Genomic DNA, 23,263 nt, shown 5'->3' with positions numbered 1-23,263 from the left:
AAAATAAAATAAAAGTAAAAACAACTTTTGAACTATTTGGGCATAACTGCCAGTAGATAACAAGGCATATTTCTCTGTTGAGAAAGGAATACCAACAAGCTCGACTACTTAATAATTTCCTCCAATAAAACAAGAGTTATTACCCCACAGAGACACTTAAAGTGTGGATACACTAAATATAACACAGACAGACTCATTTTGGAGAAAGCCATATCTGAATCTATGGCCCAGCCTGAAATAGAACTTGGAGCAGGAAACATCATATGTCATGAAAACAGCTTTTGGTTTGTTCAGAGTCACATGGGTATGTTTTCTCAAAGCAAAGAAATAAAAGTCTAAATTCTTTCAGATGGACCTAAAAGAGAGATGTTTTAAGTTACTTCAGAGGCAAAAACAGGTTTGCATGAGGCAAAAATAACAACTCCTGCATAGATCAGCCACAGCTTCTCTTTTCCTAACTCTGAATCTAACATAAAAGGCCATTTATAATTCCAGTCCAACCATCATGCCTGATGGATATGCTTATACAAAGATGTATTTTATGACTTTATCATAAACTGTTGAGCATATTGTACAATTGAAACTCAGTTTTGACTGAAGGCAGTTTATGCTTTCATTAAGGTGGAAATGTAAAATAATCTCAACTCTTAAAGTTGAGCATCAGTTCCGTCATATTCACTCCCTGGATAGGCCAATCACTCATGATGTGGCTGATGGGTGTTGCACGAAGTGACTTGTTTTCGATAAATGAAGTTGCAAAGTAGTGTGTTTTAACTAATTTATACTCACGTTGTCTCTTTTACTAAAATGAGATTTTAAAAGGGTAATTCTGATTTATTACATTCTGTTAAATTTTTGTAATGTTTTATTATTTGCCATAATTTGTTTGATAACATGAGCAGCCAGACAATCCAACAGGTGTACTTGTTTTAGCACCTAACCCACTTTAAATTAAATGTTGGTAGTATTCACTTACTGGACAGGAAAGCCATTCATATCCAACTACAGTGGGTATGGTTGGTATAATTTTACTGTTCACAATAGTTGTCTAGAGTAGTCTGGCTAACCTTGGAGATCCTGTTAAAGCGCAACAAGTAATGAAAAAGCAAATATTCACTCATGCTTTAAATGTGTGGCCTTTTATGAGGGCTTATATAACATGTTAGCAAGCATTCATGTAATTCTACAAGGGCCCTTATAATCAGAATATGCGAACCTCCTTCACAACCAAACCACTTCCTCTCCATCCCAGCATCAGCCTAACTTCAACCCCACCTCCATCTAAAGCCCCATACCCAAACTATTTTTTTCCTTGACCAATTAAACCCTCAGCTTCTCGCTGTCACTGCAGCTGCATATAGATCCAGTGCTAGTGAGGTATGAAAGAACTGATGAGACAAGGCACCTCAAAGTATACCCACAGGAGAGCTCTGGTCTTTTAGAGCAATTTCATGTCCAGCCCCTCCCCCATCCACCACCACTACTATCACCATTGCCAGCTCCCTCTCCCTGTGATGTCCATGCTAAAAGCTCCATTACCTTCTGCAGGCGTCCAGGGAGTCCCCCACTCCCACCAACCTCACCCATGAACTGTCCCGCTCCACCTCCCACTCTCACATATTTCTTCCCCCCTGTCCTCTTTCATGTTCTTATTCTCACAAGGGTCCCACTCTGTGGCTAAGTGGAGTGCTGATTACCTAGTGTCAGTCAACACTGCAGTTCATTTCCACAGGGATACAGGAATGCCTCATGTGTGCAGTAATGCCTATGAGGAAGCACATACTACTGTAATAGGCTGCGGAGGAATGATGTCATAACTGTTCCGTGCATGAATATCAAACATTTTAGTCCATCTCTCGAAGGTGAAACTTTCCCACCTTGAACATGTAAAGGTCAGTTAGAGACATAGAGAGGCAGTGTCATTTTATACCCACAGCACTAATTCCATCAGCACAAGGCATTCTCCCCAGTCAAGAAACACTTATTAACCCCAATACCTTCTACTTTGCCATTCTTTTGTTCACTGTAAAGCAGTCAATACAGCACAACATTTCCTGCAGATGTTTCATATTAAAAGCCCTGCAGGAACGGTGAGAGGCTTTTAATGTGAAAAAATTTGCAAGAAAAGGAAAAAAACCCTGTTTAATTGACAATAGCTTAACAAGGAAAGTAGAATTGACTGGAATTCAAAAAAATTGGGGTTGTATGACAGCTGAGTTGCACGGATGGAGTTAGTGCGATGGAACTATTGATATTAACAACAGGTCAATATGAAGGAGGTGTTGAGTTTGCATTATCACTTAACAGCATCAACAAAAAATGAAACCAGCCGGAGATTAAAAACAAACAAAAAAAAAAAAGCCCTGTCTTTATATAAACCTTTTTCAAAATAAAAGGAATGGTTATCTCTAATGATATTAGAGATATCAGACGTCTTCAGTAAATGAAGACCTCAATTGGAGAATTTAGAGACATATACATTATTATTCTGAAATGTGTAATTTGAACTTCAACCAACTCTACAATGAATATGTGGTTGATCTGCATCATATTCATCATATCCTCCATGTTAAAGGCAGACAGCACTGATTAACCTGATATGTTGTTTTAGCGGCATGGCAGGAGGGCTGGCGGTGCTGGTGTACCGGTCGGTCCACCACATCTACAGTATAACATGTCAGCAACTTCTCTCTCTCTCTCTCTCTCACACATGCATGTGCTTCACATACAGTATTTGCACCACTGAAGTTCATATGCATCAACTACTTCACACAGATGACTTAAACATTTAGACTCTCTCACAAACAAATACAGCAGATTTGCATCCACACACTCCCACAGACACCAGCGGACAGACGCATCCCTCTGCTGACTGTTTAATTGAGTTCATTCGTTTTCTATTCCCTTTCCACCGGGTTATTTATTTATTTGTGTGTTTCTTGATCAAAGCCTAATCTGGTGGAAGCAACAGCAGCCATCTACAAGAAAGATTTTAATTGATTCAATTTAGCTGCAGTGCAGGGATGGGCTGGCAATCACAAAGAGCGAGGCAGGAAGAATGATTAGTACGCCAACAGTGGTGGGGCAGCAGGGAAGGGACCTCCCTCCCCTGTTGATCATAAACACACGCACACAACACGGCACACACACGCACACACACACACACACACACACACACACACACACACACACACACAGGTACACTTATGCAGATATGTTGAGATACAAAAACTACAAATGTTTTTACACTGTAGCAGATGTAAACAAAGTATGGGGACCTTTCATTCATTATTTTTTATTCACAGAACAGAACTCTAATTACCATATGTGACTGGCTGGCTGGTTTTGTTTCAACCTTGTGAGTCTCCCTGTCTGTGTGTGTGTGTGTGAACTACTGAGTACTCCTGGGTCAGAATGTCTACATGTTTATGGGTTTGGAAGCTGGTGTGATCATATTGGAAGACAGTGTCTAGTTTAATCTTAGCACTAAACCTCCTAAATCATAATCCAAATCAAAAAGATACTGAAACAGCAAAAATACAGTAAAAATGTGTAGGTTGTTCTTCATCTTCAACATTCTTGGAAGAACATTTGGTCCTTATAAGGAAGCAAATGGAGGAAAATATACAAGAGCAGTAGCTGAAGGTTGAATTTTTGCAAAACAGAAGCTGTAGTTTTGAATTGATTTGCACTCTCTTGAAGTTCATGGCTACTGCTCTCTTAGCCTTGGTAATACAGCAATGCATGGAGGATTTACAGATTTAATGAAACGTGGTTTTTAATAGTGAGTAGATGTGGAAGTAAAGCTGCTCTGGATAAGATACTGCCTTAATGCATAGAAGCATCCAGCTAATGCTGACACTCAGACTACCATCCTCTCTCTCTCTCTCTCTCTCTCTCCTTTACAGTAGAAACAGACACCCTATATTTACAACAATTCATAATTATGAAAAAATAACAGAGGAGAAAAGTATGAATGAAAACAACAAGAGCGAAAGAAACGCAAACAAAAAACATTAAACTTAAACAGAAACATATTAAATTTAAATCCAGTGATATGAAATTAAAAGAAAAAATTACAACTCAAGTCAAGGACCTTTCATTTATAAAGTCAACTACCAACTCTCATAAGATTGAACGATAAGCAATGAATGAAATAGGCCTATCTTAACATATCACTTCTCTCAGCATGTTTCCTCTGGGCTGTATTCCATTCACAGTGATCTTATAATGCTCAAGTCTTTGGCAACATGCCGTAAATGTTGAGTTTTATCAGCCTTTGAGCTCCTATGAGGCCCTACACACGCCATTTTCCTCCCCTGTGTAGGATAGATCATATGCTTCTATGTCTAAGGTTTGGCTAAAAGCCACCATCCGTGATCACCGAGACTCCGATACGGCCGCTCGGCCTCTAAGCTCCCCGGGATGACAATATTGAGGTGAACCCTGATCCAGGAATCCAGCTTTTATCCCTGCTATCTCTGTCAACCCAGAGAGAGAATGCAAGACGAAGAGAAAGATAGGCTTTTTTTTTACTACTTCTTTCTCTGCACACATCTATTTTTCACAGTCATGGTCTGTATACCATAATCCTCCCTCTGTTCTCTCTCTCTTTCACTATCTGTCCTTTTGACTCTTGATGTCAAGTACGACAGAATAAGAAAAAAAATACCAGCTTTAGAAAGAAGAGGGAAAACACCAACACTGATCGAGGTAAACTGTAGTAGCTGTTGTCGCTTGTTACAGTTAGTGAAATCAAAAAGAAATGTAGAATTCAGAGAAGAAGGGGGAATTAGAGTGGAGAAAAATGACAATGTAGTGAGATAAACAAGCACTCACAGGACAAGAAAAGGAGGCAGGAGGAGAGCAATAAGAGAAAGAGACAGAAAGAGTGAGAGAAAGCTGCTTACAGACTGAAAAAAAGGTAGAACATGTCATTGTGTGTTCCAAGTTATGTTGTATAGGTTTATATTTTTCTCTAATTCAGTCCCTGTAGACAAATGTCCAACTGCCTATAGATTATTTTTTATTCAGTGGGTTACATATTATTATTTCATGCCGGAATATTCCCCCAAAGCACAATAGGAATTTGGGAAATGGAACTCCATCCATGTATCCCCGGGAATGTTCCTCTTGTTAGGGTGAAAAACTTCCTGAAACAACACAAACAGAAATGTTGCATTCTGGGAAAGTGGTTCCTTAAAGTGATAGTTCAGGTTATTTGACACGGGGTCGTGTAAGGTACTTATACACAGTCAGTGTATTTCCTGCAATAGATTTGGATCAACGCGCTCCCACTTTGGAGAAGCAACCGGGAGTGTAAGTGTATGCAGTTACAAAGTAAAGAACTGTTTTGACAGCAAGATAAAGTGGTGGAAATATTCAAAATAAAGCATACACTTCAACTAATATTAGTTTTTTTCTGTGGGCATTTTTTTTTTGGAGTGGCTAAAACAAGTTTTTGCGGATGACTCCATCCACAGCAGCACATCGCTCAGCTTCGGTGCCGGTGGTCCCGGCTGCTTCTTCAAAGTGGGAGCGCACTGATCTGAATCTACTGCAGGTAATACACCGACTACTACAGATAACTACCTCACACAACCCCACTACATAATAATTCGAACTATCACTTCAAGTCAGGGTGATCCTCCATGGAGGAGGAGAAAACTCTGGAATACCTTACCTAATTCTATATAAAGATATAATAAACCAAATGATTCAATTTATAAATAAAATGTTCCAGCAAACACAGTTCTTGTGTGCACTTGTGAGAGACAGAAACAGGGTGGTCAAAATAGATGCAAAAGATGCAAAAAAATGTTATCTCCAGGCCCAAACTGGGCCTAATAATGAAAAAAATATTGATCAGCTATAAAGAATCTCCAGTAGCACAATGATTGAATCATATGTGAGGTTCAATAAAAAAGACCATATGCTCACACCATAACCTCATTATCTACAGTACACTCCTCCCTGCACTACAGTCTGTAGATGTTTGTTTTAAGACAAATGGTGCAACACCAGCTCCACATATTTACACTGTCTCAGCAGTGCTCCATCTATATCTGCTCCCTCCATAAGACAGCCCCGGAGACAACAGCAGGCTGAGGGCAACTGCATGGGGAATATGCTGATGAGGCACAAAGCATTTCTCAACGGAAATAATGAATATGGAGATTACAGGATATTCACTCATTCAACCTTTATTTAGACAGCACTGGGGACAAACACAGAGCGAGCTCTCATTTTCAGGTGTGCCCTGCTTGCACAGTGACAATTGTGCATCAGGGGCAAAATGGATGTAAGCATGTAAAAGTAAGAGTGTATTATCATATGAATAAATTACATATGTGAGCAGGAAATATGGGATATATAGGGATGTAAACAAGAAAAGATGAATGTAGCAACACATAGATGAAAGCTATGTCTAAAATGTCTCCAAACAGAGAAAACAGCTGTGCTTTTGTGCATTACTGTACAAAAAGTCGCATTGGACTGGATGGAGCAGGTGTTCTGTTTTTAACACCTCGGTATGACATCACTGGCTCGCGTGTGGCAAAACATACAAATAACGTTATGTAATAACTATCAATAATAAGAATTAATACAAAAATGATAAATATATCTCCACTTGTTCCATTAAGATACTGTATATCAGGTCATGTGAGGTTCTGCCTTTGAATAAAATTATAAGGAAATAGAAAGTATCACTAGATAGTTGCTAACTCTGTCTGATGTTTGGCTGTTTGGGCCGGAAGTGTTCTCAGTTTGGACAGAAAACTGGAACAATGAGCTGAAAAAATTTGAGGAGAATTTGGGGAAAGCTGGGTGATATTTCTCTGTGGGTTCATCACTACAAGTGAGCCATGTCACATTATGGATATTTATTGAATCCATTCTCAACATAAAAAAAAATGGTGAGTGCAGCTTTAACAAAAACAATAACAAAAGAAGACAACAAAATATCACTTTTTACTTTTGACCCAAGGCAGATAAACACAAAGTGGCTGTCCTTAGATGAGTAGCCAGTAAAAGGACAAGTGACAGTTCGACTTCCCTACAAATGTGTGTCGACAAAATCTGCTACAGACGCGCAAATACACACAACAGAAAGGGTAAAATGTCTGAGTCATTTTACCTTTGTAATCCACTAACTAATTCAGTTACAAAGACAGCTGATGTGCAAAAGTGTGTGCGCGTTTGTGTGAGTATCTGCATTTGCATTTGAAAGGCCCAACTTATCTTCAGTAAGTAAACCGACGCCACAGAAGTTAAATGTCCATTTAAATAATACAACCAGAGAGAGAGAGAGAGAGAGAGAGAGAGAGAGAGAGAGAGACAGAAAAAGAGATAAGGCTCCATCACACAGCCACAGAGAGAGGTAAATGCATGTGTGTCAGTGTGTGTATTGAGGCTATCTATTAAACCTAACAGATCCTCATCATTCAAACTCTGTCATTATAATCCTTGCAGCTGACAGTGGGCAAAGAAATAAACTGGTGGCAATGTGCAGTGTGATTAGGAACGCATCAGGAATAATTGAATAACGTAAAGTTAGAAAAGATCAAGCTCAAGCTAAATCAATGCTCTACATAAAAGCTGTGACAACACATGCATGCATGCATGCACGCACACACACACACGCACACACACACACACAGCAGGTGCTGGTTAACATAGCATGTGACAGGCTGTAACTCAAAGGTGTCTATTACTGTAAATATTTTATGGTAAACACTGAACCGCCCCCACTCTCTGTCAGACTTCGGCTAATACTTCAAACATCAATATGTAGCAACACCTCTATGTTTGAACACAGTCAACCCTTCATCTATTCATCGGTCCATTCATTCATCCACCCATCCATCCATCACTCTCTGTCTTGCTCTAAGTTCATTTACCATCTCCACTTCATTTCCTATCAAACCTCCTCTCCTCTTCCTCTCCATTTCCTCCCTCCCTTCCCCCCTTCTCCTGGCACAAATCAAATTACGTTGTCAACTTCAAAAATGAAATGAGCCACTGTTCATATTTCTTGTTCTGCACAAACACAAACATGTGTTAATTTGTGTCGCTGCCCTAACAGATTTCCCTGCAGGACACGCTGGTATAGATTACCTCCTTCTGCCGGGTTGAAGGCGGTGAGGGAGTGGGGAGGATTTTTCTGTGTGGGTACGGATGTGATTAAACTGTTACTCAAGCTATTTCAGCCTTGTGGAGCGAATACATAATAGCCTGTAATTAAGAAAATGTAAAAAATGATTAGGCCTTGACTGCCGGCATATTATCAAGTCTTCTTCTCCAGAATGCACAGAAAATAACACTGAAATGTCAATAAATAAGAAATGACAGGCTGAACTAGAGTGGCAGTCAGAGCACATACTGGCACCAAATTGTACAAACTCACAGATCTCAATACCATTAATATGTCAGATTTTTTTTACATCAAGATTAGATGTCCTTAGTGTTGCACCTCCATAAAGTTGCAGATCAAGAAACAGATTTAAATAAGAATAGTTCACACTGATGCAGCAGAGGACCACGCTTATAGTTTCTAGTATGCATCAAGCTCTAAAAACAATTAATCGTACACTTCCCATCATGCAACACTGGCATCTTTCATTCTTTTGTCCTGCCTCCCACATCTTAAAAAAAGATTCCACTCTCTCGGCTTGTAATGCAGGATTTCTGTTCAAAACTGAGAGAACCCTGTCCACATAATCAGCGTTCTTTTTAGACATGTTCCGTTCTTTGTGAGACTTGACAAAGCTTCTCCAAAACCATACACTTACTCTCACAGCCTAAAGTAGTACACCATATTATGAGTAAATTGATCTTTATATATAAAAGTGGTGGAGTGCCCCTTTAAGCTTTGTCAGGTTTATCGAACCTCAGCTGTAGGGGGTAGTTTAGCAGCGTTTTAACACATTTACTACAAATCAGATATCATTCATATTGTCGCCCACTGTTTTCTAAAGCAGATACCATTGTGTTTTACATCTTTACCAAATGTACCACCTGCCTTTCTGGCAGCCACATATTGCCATTCATTATATACGGTCTGTATTAATTTGACATGGAGCTGAAACTGCTTTACATAGATGATCCATTACAATGAATATCATGTCTGTTTTTACTGTTGTCAAAGTTATGTTGTCACTGCGTATGAAAGATATTTTTGTGCATCAGTTGATTTGCGCATTATTAATCTCCCATTGAACAATAGACAAATTTACAATAAAGAAAAGTCTACTTCCCAGCTGGTTATGTATTACAACGCAACACACCACTAGAGCATACTGCAAGATTCTGTTAGGTAGATTCAACTTCTTGAGAACTTCAAGATATTCTGTCTCTAAAATATTCCCAGAGGCTTCTCCTTGATCTGAGGTGGCTTGGACTGCACACCATTTATACATCACTACAAAATCGTTGAATAAATGTAAATGCAAATAGAGCACTTGTTTATTTGCTTCATGCAAACAACTTTTGGTTTACCAGGTTGCATTGAAAAGATAGTGTGGCATCTGAAAATAAATCTAATAGTCTAATCTGGCAGCTTCACTCATCTGTTAAACTATCTATTTTTTATGTAATTACTTTGAGGAATGGGGAAATTGCAAAAGCCTCCTCTAGAGACTCAAAAAGGAGACAAGCTGGCTTATGGCCCTAAATCTGAGGAGGCGACAGGTATAGGTAATGCTGTTGTAATTTCAGGTTAATTAGAAAAATCTCATCATACATTATAACGCTACAATAATGTACTTTGTTTTCATATTGTGCTAAAATAATAGGAACCAATGTCTACATGTAAGAACACTACACACTGAAGGGATTGCTGACAGTTTCTAACTATAGCAGTATCGCTGGTTTACTGGTAAGTCATTTAAAAACACACAAAACATGAGGTGCGTTTCCATTAACCTGTCTAATGTGCAATTTGGAATTCCTGAACTGAAAAACAAGTACTGTAAACAATTTTGAATTAAAAAAAAAAAAACTCTCATATGTTGCAAAAAACACTGTTTTTCGCATTGAAGTCGTGGCACCTGCTGCATCATGCCCCAGGGAGCCAGTTCCAACCGAGAAGCAGACTGCTGGAAATCCATATTCATATTTAATTTGAATGATATCGTGAGAGGCCAAAACCCGGCTTTATCCATATAACATCACGTACTAGAAACTCAGACCATTCGCATTGTGTTTTGTCGACTATTCTAAAAACTCTTCTTAAAATGTCTTCTATTTTGTGCCAAACTACAATGGAAACCTGGCTATAAATGTCTTTCCATATGTGTTGAAGTATTAAGAAAAGAAGAAACTTTGGACAATACTGTATGCATTAGTTGAAAATATTCAGGATTCATTATTTTCTAAAAAAGTATTGACTAAGACCCAAAACGGTGTTGCACTATTTGACACCTTGCACAAAAATATGTAATAATACAAAAATAGAATAATACAGGATACTTGAATGGATGTGAAGCAGAACACTTGGACTGAAATTAAAGAATTTGAAAGGACAACAAAAGGAAAAAGTTGCAGTTTGACAAAGTAAGCACTTACAAGAAAATTACGTTTGATAAGTCTTCAAAAAAAAAAAAAAAGGTGTAGAAGAGCAACAAGACAAAGCTCAGCATGATGAGGAGTTGTGGATTTGCTACTTCACAGGATGGGAAGGAAAGGGAGTGTGTGTGTGTGTATGTGTGAGTGTGTGTGTATGTATGTGTGTGTGTGTGTGTGTGTGTGTGTGTGTCTGTGTGTCTGTGTGTGCTCATACAAGCGTATATTTGTTTATGCATGCGTTCAAGTGTTGAGTCCTGAAGTGAATGGTTAAGCAGCTTCCTTTCTTAGCACAGGAACATTATTAGCATAGGGGGAGGACTGCACTCCAGAGAGTGGCAGATGAAAACAGAGTGGCAAAAACCAAATGGAGGGAGAGCAGAGAGAGAGATTGAATGAGAAGTGTGAACGGTAGATGACAATGTGAGAAAAGAGTGTGGGAGGTGCTGAGAGAGAAAAAAGACAGGAGTAGGAAAAAAGCTAGGCAGGAAGGAAGAGGGCACTTGGAATAGAAAGATGGGAAGTGGCATTTCAGAAAAAACATGTACCGTGCATGGGAAGTGAAGTCAAAGATAGCTCGGACACGTTCAGTCCTGTGGATGGATAATAAAATAAAGATGGAAGCACAAAGATGGATAGAGGCAAAGAGAATGAAAGAATGATTCCCCAGCCCAAGGACAAAAAGGCTTCAGTGGAGTTAGTGAAGAAAGGTTTAGCATCTGGTAGCAAGTAGCATATTTGTTGAGCTACGTTAGGTGCGTTTACCTGTTTAAAATGTTCACAATAATAATAATAATAATAATGATAATAATAATAATAATAATAATAATAATAATAATATACTAAAATATGTATTATTAATATTATTAAGATTCATTTATGTATATTTATGAATGTGGTGTAACATTAGGACCAATAGAGACATAAAATCACAGAACTGACTCAGTAATGTCAGTTACACAGCATACCTCCAAAGCTTAAACTGTTAAGCCCTAGGCAGGCTGAGGGTATGCCTCGCCTAGACAGACATACCCAAAATAGATGAAGAATAGCTCCACAACTATCAGGTCCATTTGCAAGAGCTTGGTCACTATGGATAGATAAGACCTCAGAGAATTTATTCCATGTGTCAGTAACATTGTGACTGTTACTATAGCTAAGTAAATTGTGATAAACCAAAGGAAAAAACTTTTTTTTTCCCTCGCCTAGAATTTATTTTAAATTAGACAGTGGATAACACCATGATAATAACGGTCCCATGCACTGGGATGCCACTGATTTCATTCAGCAACTTCATGACTACAACTGTAACAATGTAGGTAGAAATACCACAGAGCACACAAATTCTACAAAGGTTTTAATGGGGATGGGGCCAGGCGGACTCTCCATTTGAAGGTGGGGTGTGTTGACTACAAAGTATATAGGATGCTTCCAACTACTAAAAGGGAGGCTGCAAGATTTAACTACTGCATAATGCTAATAGTGCATCAATACAATCATAAATCCTATAGTAAAAAAGTGGTCTAGCTAGTGACAGTTAGCAACAAGCATTCAATAAACAGTGGATATGCAAAAAAAAGATTTCAGAGCATAATTATAGCATCAAGGAGCCTTAAAGGTTGTATAATCTATAATAGGATCTATTAATGACAATAATGGCTGTTAAGTGAACTGCAGCATCTTGTTTGTACTCTGTAGGTAGGCATGAGCAAGCATCCTGGCCATCTGCCAAAACAGTGATTTGATGTTTAGACAGGGACAGAAACTCAGCCCTGTATGGCGCTTGGATAATGTCAATTTAAGGATTACCAGTGACAGGCACACAGATAGGGGCAGTAAAGAGAAAGTAAAAACTTCATGGCTTTTTTTTTGACGGTCCACTGGCCCAACGGGATTTGACTGACCGGCTTCATGTTGATAGATGAGGGAACTAAATAAAAATAACAGTTGAGAGAAGAGAAGTTGTTTCACATTCTTACATATAGTTCCTTTAAAATTGCATACAATTGACTGACTGTGTTAACACCCTGATAAGAGTGTTATTCCCTTGTAATCACTGTATACTACACTCAGATTTTAAAATGCTCAATATCAGAACCAAATACTGTCAAAGTATTGTCAGCTTCCATATTAATGCAGCTCTGGTCTTCAAAACACATATAGGTCAGACTCCAAAAACATGTTGCTAAAATCTTGAGGCGAGGTGGCTGTTAGATATGCATGGCTTTTATAAGAGCAGAATAAGCCGCTTAGTGCTTTTACAGTGATGGCACTCCGATGGATTCAGAGCCACAGCATAGAGATAAAAGGCAGTATATGTTATCCATGTTATCTTGTATGAGCTGAATGAGAAACTCCAGGACAAGGTGGGAAAAGTGAGAAAGAAGCATGTGGGAAGAAAAAAAAAGAGAAAAATTAAGTGAGACCAAAAATTGCTCTTTGCTGTGCTGGTTCTCTCACCATCAACTTATAGATATCACTGCAGTCAATTTGCATGAAATCAGTCTGAATTTGAGCTGATGAAAATCTAGATCACAAGATAACAGAGATACTGATATGCAGTGGTGGACAGTATAAAAAAGTATATTAAACGTGCTGTGCTTAAGCAGAATTTTGAGGTATTTGGACCTCGCTCCCATTTTTCCACTTTATACACCTTTATCATTTTACCACACTACAGAGGGTAATATTGTACTTTTTTACTCATTTTATTTGTCAGCTTGAGTTTATATGCACATAATTTTAGGAACAAAACATGACTATACTGTTGATGAGACTATACAACACCACATTAAGTCAGTGAAACTAGCTTCACTTTGATGAGCTGAAATGCTGCTTACATGTTTAAGCATCATACAAAGTATCCTTAAATTTGTCGTTCTGCTGTTTGGTGCTGGCAGCTAGTGGGTTAATTTGAGCTTTTTAGCTGATAAAAGCTTCCTGCTGCTGCCGAATATGAGGTTGATGAGAGCTGTGTGTACAGCCTGCAAAAACCAAAAATAATGAGCTAAAGGAGGCAAGACAGTTCAGGAAAATGGCATGGCCAAGTGATCATAGTTTGTGGATTCCACACTTTTTAGTGACCCCTTTCACATTACACATAGCAAAAAAAAATTGATCGGTCCAGCTTTAAGAAGATAGTCTTAATGCCTCTTCCAGCACTGCTGAGAGACATTGATGTGGTTGTCAAGAAGGAAAATTCTGAAAATATACACTGGTTTCAACAAAGACAAAAATCTCGATGAACTCACACCTCACCTTTCACTGTACTAGGTGGGAGTCATTTCCCTCTCAGGTTTCAAACTTTCAACTGTATGCAAATGAGTAACGGTGACATCTGGGGGCATTCAGCGCTACACCTCCCTGATTCTCCCTTTATTTTTCTACATCTCTCACCTCGACTCTCTTATTAATTGTATTTTATTGGCATGAAAGTAAAGAGCCATATCGCCCAAAGCAACAGTGCAAAAGATCAACATTTTACATGAAATCCTTTGCTCTTCTCATATAGCAGCCTCTCGTTCTTTCTCTCCATCTCCCTTTGTCTCTGTCTCTGTCTCTCTCTCTCATTCTGTCAGCCTTTCCTGTCTAATGAGACCCCAGCCACCCAGGAAGTGATGTCGCTGTGTGGTCGCCTGTTGCCTCCAGTCATAAACAGGCTGGGTGGAAATGTCAGCCCACCTCCTGCACTATCTCCTCTCTGCACACACCCACACAAACACGAACAGCTCTCACCTCGAAGACAGCTCCACACATTATGTTACTTAATGCTACAGAGTCACATCTTCCTGTTTTTACATTCACACTAAAGCTGTGCTCCTGTGAATGCACAGATTTAATGGCATCAACTCTGACTGGAAGAAACAAATGAACTCAGATTAGCACAGCGACATGTCACCACTTTAAAAACACTTAATACCTGCACATAATCACACACACACATGCACACACACACATGCACACACACACACGCACACACACACACGCACACACACACACACACACACACACACACACACACACACACACACACACACTGGTCCCAGTCGCCTGATTGGTGGCTGGAGAAAAGGTTACTTGTCCTGATGGAACACTCTGCTCTTTTCTCTATTCTTCTTTTTGTCAATTTGTGTGAGTCTGAGTAAAGGTTAGCATCGCTGAGGCACTTCTTGGTGGCCGTTTTTTCATTCTTTGGCCTTTACTATTTCTGACTTCACTAGTGTCTCTCAAGTGAGGATCCAGTTTGAACTCCGATGGAGGCTGCTAAAGAAACAAGGAGGGCAAGGGAAAGCTATACAAAAGACATGTATCTAAATGGGACTAAAGACCAAAACCAGTGATTGTCATGCTGCCTGTTAATGATCCAACTTCCCCACTTTCTGGAAAACAAAAAAGGGATAAGAGTGAACATAATCAGTCTAAAGTACATTGCTGAAGCTGGATTTTGTCATTTAAAGTGGGTAAGCAGGTATATTTAAGTAATTCTGCTTAACTTTAATTCTACATGATGCAGCTTAAATTAGTGTCTGCGCTGACACTGAAGTAGGCTATACTGCGGTGTTTAAATTAAGGTGTTCACACATGAAGTGGATTAGTATGGCAGGTTAATTAGCTTGACTTTGTGCTATCCCATATGAGAATGCTTTTCGTACAGTCAGTTTCTACCATCAGTGCATTAAACAGAACAGTAACACTCATTATCTTTCTTCACTTGCACCCTCTCAAAAGAACCATTCCACTGCTGTGATGTACAATGACCGGTGGCAATGGGGACATACAATCTTTGGTGACATCGTCTACATCTTAAGACTGTTTTGAGGCCGTCGCTTTTTCCTCATAATTCAAACGACCATTCAATCGTGGATTAATTATGTATTCAATCTCCTAATTATCTGTTCAAATTCAGCAGTGTATACAGTATGTGCAACAGACTGATCCTTTTACTCCAATGAGGAGCAATGCTAAAATATCCTGTCTGTCTGACCTGTTCCATGTCCTCTTGCCCAATCTGTCAATTTAGCTTTTGTTGATCTCTGCTAAAGCAAAATGGAGAAAATGATCATGATTTGCTGAATGAATAGTCTTGATATCAAACCACAGAAGTGGGGTAAGTATTTTGAATTTGACACCATAAATCGAAGAAAAATAGAAATTTAACTGCCTCATTGAGGCCGCGAAATGCAATTCTTCATTGCAGCATGAGAATAAGGAATGTTGGCTGCAATAAAATAAATTAAAATTAATTACACGTTAGTTCAACTTGTTTTGGGTTGAATATTTTTTGAAAATGTGAAACTCTAAATGATCTGTCCACATAAACAAGTGTCAGATGACTATTAGCTGCATTTCTACAAGTGAGCCATCTCAAATGCTGAAGCCAAGCAAAAAGGGATTTCATTATATCACTTCTCAAAATTGTTCTCAGTACTTCCTACCTCATATGATACTCTAACCCTTCACAGCTGATATAAACTACATGCGACTTTGTGCAGTGCTTCACGATTTTATAAATGGCAATTAAAGGTTTATTTCTGCTGATAGTTCAACTTATGCCCATATAATTAAGGCACCTACTGTATTGCAGAGAAATGTTACCTTATCAACGATATCAAGTCATTTTCATGTCTCCAACTGTACAGTTTAACAAGGAGGGGAGCAGCTAGGTGCATTTTGTCAGTTTGACCTCTACACGCAAGCTAGGTCATTTATAATGAGCCAGATGCTTTAGTTCTATTCATATGTAGATAATTTGAGGCATTTCTTAATCTTAGATCTAACCAGCTACACTTGAACTAATTGTGTTGTAATCTACCTGTCTTCAACAGGTTGAGACTTAGTTTGACTTCTCTTGATGTGGTCAGTTGTTACACTATCTTTCAAATTAGGCTTCCTTCCTCTATACCCTAAACCTTTTTTCATGCTATTGGGTTAATTACATTAGATTCTGCTGCATAAAATCCTCGTTGACTTAGAATCAGGATTATTTCTTGTATTGTGAAATACAAGAAAGCCAAAAAAGGCGAGGCTTATGTTTCCTTAGGCTACAAGAGGATTATCTGTCTTATACCAGTGTTTATGCACTTAACATTTACTGAGTTTATTGAGCTGCTTCGTATATATGATGCTGGCAAACTCAACAGGGTATACTATAGGGCATGAAAAGTTTGCCAGCCTTGAATGATTTATTATTATTGTGTAAAGATGCCAGTGTTTACTCTGATGCACGGACACTGTTATTTGCCCAGAGTTAACCAAAGAAGAAAAAGAAAACTAACAAAAACCTGGTCTGTGCAAAAATAAAGATGTGTATCCCGCACCAGTTCGGCAGTAGACTTCAGACATGCAAAAGGCAATATTTGTCCAGAAGGAGGATGATCAGAAATGTGATTTCGGTAATCTGCCCGGTGTTTGTTTACAAGACTGTCATAGCCAACTGCTGTTGATCTCTAGTCAGACTTACTGAAAAAAATCCTTTACGGAATCTGTTATTCAGTATGTGAACATACACCAGTGCAATACAGTGTCTTGCCAATACAAAAGTCATTCTACATCACTTCAGTCAGAAACATGATGCAGTGTCACGCCTTGACAGAAGGCAGCCAAGTTTGTGCATTAACAGGTGACTCTTTTACAGATGGGGAAGCCATTGTGAAGAAACTGGACACAAACAGGAAAAGATATCTTTTCAGTTTGCAAATCTTCTACCTTTTTACACCCCCTGGGTGTGGAATAAATGGACTGTTTTTCATTGTCATACCCTTGTGTGATGAATTTGGTTAATGGTTTGAATGATTTATTACACTGTTTGGTTGACAGACTGTTCTGAAGCTAGAGAGAAACCATCGTTTTAAGGTTTCATGTGTATAATGTACCCATATATTTTTTTCTCCGCAAAAAGTGTTTGTTAAGAAAAAGACCGGAGTTACTGAAGTAATTGATAAACAGTACACACTCCTATTCATGTAACATTTTACAATATTTGCAGTTTGTCTCTGTTAATTAGATGTTTAGCATTAATGCTGGGTTACACATTTGTAGTCCCTGAAGCTGAGACCACTGTGTACAGTAAGTATTCTACTGTATAGTCTACTTGTGTTGAAGCATTAACAGATATTGCCTGATATATCTAGATTTTTCTCCAACTATTACCTTAATTTACTCATTAAATCTGGGAGAAATGTAATGCTTTACTGAATGTTTTATTTGACTCCTATCTTTCTGTCATATCAGGGCCTGTGTTATAGTGGTCTGGAAGGCAGTGTTAAGCTGCTGACATTCATGCTTTATGCGTTTTGTGTCCATCATGGCAACCTTGCATGTTCCCAGGGAGCACTGGATGCATATGTCCTCAGAAAGCAAGACGCAATTCAGCACACAGCCGATGGGAGCAGTGTCAGGAAGTGAGGTCAACAGCAGTTTCGGATCTACACAACAACGGTAGAAAGTTTTAAAGAGAAACTCATAAAGCTTGTCTGCCAGACATGCAATATATGATGTTGCTGCTGCCATTTTTCTCAGCAGTGATCTCAACATTAAACAATATTGTAACCTCTTCGATTGTTGCCATGGTTTCCCTTTATGATGTGCAAAAACAGAAGTTCACGAGGGCAGATGGCTGATTAGGTTCTGATTTACCCCCTAGTGGATATACTTTTTAATCCTCCTGATACACATAAAGTAAACAAGCAAGTATGTGAACAATGACACTGGTGACACAGCCACTGTCTACAGTTTGGTAAATGGCAAGTATATCATTGAACTTGGCTGTCATTGGGGTTCACCTGCTCTCTGGCTGTGTCTGACACCCATGCTCTCTTTCTCCTGCACTGTAAGCACACACCAGTTTTTTTTGGCTTTTCGGAGGCAGCAAAACATCTTGAAAATAAGAGACATACTATGAACATATAAAAATGTTATGGTGAACACATTTACAAGCTACCTATTAGTGCATCCAATTTCTGGGGAAAAATAAATATATATTATATTTACCAGCTAGCTACAGCTACTGTCTGTCTGTGGGCAGGTGGTGTACAAATTTGCAGCTGTCTGCTGCATTTGGAAACAGGGCTGATGGGAGCAGAGTTTGCAGTCAAAACCTAAACAATGAGCTAAAAAGGTGAAAAAAAAGTTTAAAAAAAAAACTCCATAGAGGGAAGTGAAACTGCAGAATTGGATAATTATTCCCTGTAGGTTTGGCACCGGGACTGACACCTTTCAAAATGCATCTTTTCATTTGTGCTGTTGCTATAATTTTACTATTTGTTTTTGAAAAAGCAAAAGAACTGGGTAATAAGCATATGGCCAAATGTCTTCAAAGGCTGGGTCATTTAAACACAAGACTGTAATCTATAAGAACTTGAATACAATTTATGTAAAAACCACACTGTTTGATTGACAACCGATCTCTGGGGAGATTTGAGGCACAAAGAGAAAATCCCAGACAGCAGACAGATCTAGAGGGAGAGATAGGAAAAAAAAGGCTGCCGGCCCCGGCCAGGTTCTTCAGACGATCTGTTCTCATTGGTGGTGTCCAGCAGAGGCTTTGACTTGGCTTTCTTTTCCTCAGCCTTCCATCTCAGTTGTAGCATCCATACTGAGCTGACTGACACAGACAGATTCACACACACACTCAAGCAGCCACACACCAACAAACCCTGACAGATGAAAAACCATCGAGTCCAAAACTTCGAAAAACAAAGTGGAATCTGCAAAAAAAAATAAAAATAAAAAAATAAAAGACAAAACAAACAAAAAATGCAAAAAAAGAAAAAAAAAAATCCCTCAGACGTGAGCTGACAAACACAAAATTAATTCTGGAATAGTAGAAAGAGCAGCAGAAGGGTTTAGCTTTGATTTGTGAAGCCCATCAGGTCCAGACTGTCTCGGCGTACCTCTGGTGGAGGATTTCTTCTGATTAAAAACCATTTGTCTTGAGAAGAGACGACGGCTTTGACGTCGAGAGAAGAGAGTCAGAGAAGAGAGTCCTGCTACAATGGCTGTCTTATATTTCTGTCTGTACGCAGCTAACTCCGTCTCTCCTTTCTGTCTCTGCTATAGTAAGCCCTCATACATTTTCATCTTGTTTTATTTCAACAAGTAAATCCATCTGAGCAGGAGGTGGTAAGAAGGTAAAGGACAAGGACGGAAAGATATTAAAATGTGACAGTAAATGTTAAAAGTATGATAAAATGAACAATGGATTTTGATCAAATGATTAAAGAAAATACAAAGCCCATGTTTCTCTTCCTTCCCCTCGGTCTCGCTATTTTTCTTCTTCTCTGTCTCTTTCTCTGCCACCCACACACCTTCTCTCACCAGAATCAAAATGTCATTTCATGGCCCAACCTCTCTCCTCTCTCTGCTGCACTCTTACACTCTCGCACATATCTAGTTATCGATCCGTTCCTCCTCATCACACTGCTGGGTGACTCATAATCCACTTCATTATTCCACCTACTGCACACACACAAGCTTACAGACGCTCTCTCTCTCTCTCACACACACACACACACACACATGCACGCACGCAGCCACAGGGAGGTGAGCAAACATGCAGGCATGCGTGCAGGTACACAGCACCAAGGCACACCCAAACACAAGCACCAGATAATTTTTCAATTAAACCTCAAACTCCCACAGACTACCCACCATGCACTGCAGCTGCCAACCAAGGGCCTCTTTTATCAAAGCATGCACAGAACAACTTTTAAATATTCAAGCGTTGTGTGTACCCACAACTAAGTTGGTATTAATTAAAAAAACACAAGTGCACTGAATGCAATGAACATTGATAGATGCCACCTGTACACAAACACTTATTTTCAAAAACACCACTGAATCACCATTTATGTTGAACAGTGGCGACAAAAGATAAAGAGAGTGATGGTGAGTTACTACTCAAGAGGAGTTCAGCTAAACCATTTTTTGTAATTTGGCACTTTCACAAACATGAGAAAAACAATCCTAAAGTGATGAAAAAATAAAGAGAGAATAGAAAATAAAGAGTTTTGCAGAGTACCGGCTCAGTACCATGCAGCATACAGACAAACAAGAAGCAGCAGTTATTGGTCATAATTCCCTGAAGGTCCCTGAAGGTCATGAAAATGTGTGCTGATGTCTGTGTCCAGACAATACTTTATTAGCAGTGGTACAGTGGTATTGAAGAACAAGGACCATTCAGTAGAAGCTGCAAATATGCATTTTTTTTTTTTTTTTTTAACTTAGCTATGCGCTACATTTGACTAGCTAATTAGCTAACTAGCCTGAAAACTGACATTAGCAGTGCTCCTTTTCCTTGGTGGACATTTGTTCTGTTGCTTGTTCTACAAGCCAACGTGCAATTCAATAATTTGTCAGACAAGAAGCAGACATTAGCTAGAAAGCTAGTCATTTACATTCTCTGGTCTGACTGAAACACCAACATTGTCTACAATTTCTTAACACACATATTTCTATTTTGTTTTATATTGTAAAGTGAGTTGGAAAGCCTGACACTGCTAAGCTTTTCCTTCATTTAGCTTAGTTTTAATTTAAAGTTAAAGACTAAAATTCCTTCACTACTTCACTCCTCATATAGCTCCACTCCTTTTTAAAGAAGACAACAGCTTTTCTCGTAAACTCTGATGAGCTCATCACGCATCTAACACTTCACCTGCCACTGCAAAACAACAGAGCAAAACCAGCAAAATATTCCCTTATTAATTAAGCATGGTCCGCCTCGTCGTCACCCATCAACACAGGCATCTTTTATTCATCTGTCATATGGCTGGCATGTCTGCAAACAGATGTGCAACAAAGGCCAGCACACAAGCAGGCTTTTTGGAGAGTTAAATCTGGTCCACACATTATACACGCGGTCTATTCTGTGGATGAAAACATTCACGTACAATATGACTAAGACTTTTTCAATTTGTGTTCACATTTGATGTTTTAAAGATTACAAAGTCCTTTGGAGATGGGGGGGGGGGGTCTAAGGAAAGGCCATTAAGCTATCCAAAGACAGAAATGGAAGTTTCATTACTCTGGCCTCTTTTTTATAGTGTGGGCTATCATTCATATCTCTAATAATAATAATGCTGTAAATCTGCACCATCTGCATGTCTCCTTCGAGACAGAAGAGGTGAGGCAATGGGTGAATCAAGCAGCATAACAGCAGGAAAGAGACGGACATACAGTCAGTCAAAAAAGTTGAAAAAAATGACATCAGATGAGAGCGTTGGTGGATATCATGGACATGAAAGAAACAAAGTTGCAATGATGAAAGTAGGAGCACTGCTGCCTTATGTTACATTAAACTGATTTCATGGCAGGGACTCTTTTTGTAGCTCATGATGCAACCTTGCAGCACAGGCTGAACTCAGACACTTTCTACAAGTGTTCTCAATCCACCTTTTAGCCGATAGGATCTTGTTCACGCCGTCTGCCAAGCTACTCCCCATTAAGCTGCCTTTGATTTTTTTGTCCCTTACCTCAAACAGGTGAGAATTGACACACACAGATTCCCACTGATAGCCAAGCTTCCATGTGCACCTTGCACACGGGTGTTGGAGCGCTCATGGTGTCAGGTGGTTGCTGTGTCACTTGCAGATGTGTTTCTCTGCCTTTAGAGAGAATATATATAATGCACATCTGCCTTGGTCCAATTCCAACAAAAAGCAAGTATTCATTACACATTAAAAATAATCATAGGGAATGAAAACAGCTTATTTATAGCCACTGCAGGTAGGTGAGCAGCTGCTTGGTGTGCCAGGTTTTCAGAAGTGAAGAGGAAACTCCCCTCACAGCATACAGGAGTGATTTATCTGCTCAGACATCTGGTATAAAATAATAAAAACTTACTGACGGGCTGCAGTCTGCAAAGATCCTGCGTCATATCGGAGGTAGCTCACTCTGACTAGCTGACATCTGATTTTTAATTCAAGGCCAATATTAGCTAATCCGTATATTAGTCTATATATCAGGCTTGGAAAGGGTTCTCTCTCTCCCTCTCTGTCACACTCACTCACGCACGCACACACACACACACACACACACACACACACACACACACACACACACACACCACAACACACCACACACAGAGAGAGAGATGAGGAGCAGATTTTGTTGTTTTGTGTCAGAAGGAAGGAGCTGTGAGGCTCCACATGGAACTGTCAATGAATACGAACTCAAAGATGAGAACTCGCTGTCGGATTCCCTATACATGCTGGGAAAGAAAGATTGAAGCACACAGAAAAAGAGAGAGGGGGAGAATAGGACAAATAAAGGCTCAGAACGGAGGACGGCAAGAGAGACAGGGTGAAAGGACGAAGAAAGAAAAAGTGAGAGATGGGAAGAGAGCTCTGGATGGGAGGAGGAGGAGTAGGAGGAAGAAAAAGAGAAAGTGTGGCGTCTTTGGGGACTTGCTGTCAAACCTCTCCAGGAATTTGAGGAGAAACAGAAACAGCTTCACACACACACACACACACACACACACACACACACACACACACACACACACACACACAATCCCGACAGCAAGTCCTTGCAGATTGACGCCTATTGAAGTCTTTGCACAAACATCACTAAGCAGCTTTGCTTCAGCCCAGACATCACCTTATCAAGAGTGAAACGCCGAAAATCCACTGAATTGATGGGCAAAAAAAAATTCAATATCAAAACAGCAGGATGTCCAGTGGAACTAAAAACTGCCATAAGGGCG

The 23,263-nt window shown here is 39.4% G+C and overlaps 1 protein-coding gene across 4 annotated transcripts in view; it reads right to left on the bottom strand.

Moving 5' to 3' along the window:
* nlgn1 (neuroligin 1) overlaps positions 1-23,263 on the bottom strand; it is a 285,005-nt gene that overhangs the window by 10,115 nt on the left and 251,627 nt on the right. The gene's annotated exons all lie outside the window — the stretch shown is intronic.

The sequence above is a fragment of the Seriola dumerili genome, unplaced genomic scaffold, assembly GCF_002260705.1.
Source record: "Seriola dumerili isolate Sdu_G_001 unplaced genomic scaffold, Sdu_1.0 BDQW01000321.1, whole genome shotgun sequence".
In the NCBI taxonomy this organism is placed as follows: domain Eukaryota; kingdom Metazoa; phylum Chordata; class Actinopteri; order Carangiformes; family Carangidae; genus Seriola; species Seriola dumerili.
This window is presented reverse-complemented; position numbering and strand designations above follow the sequence as displayed.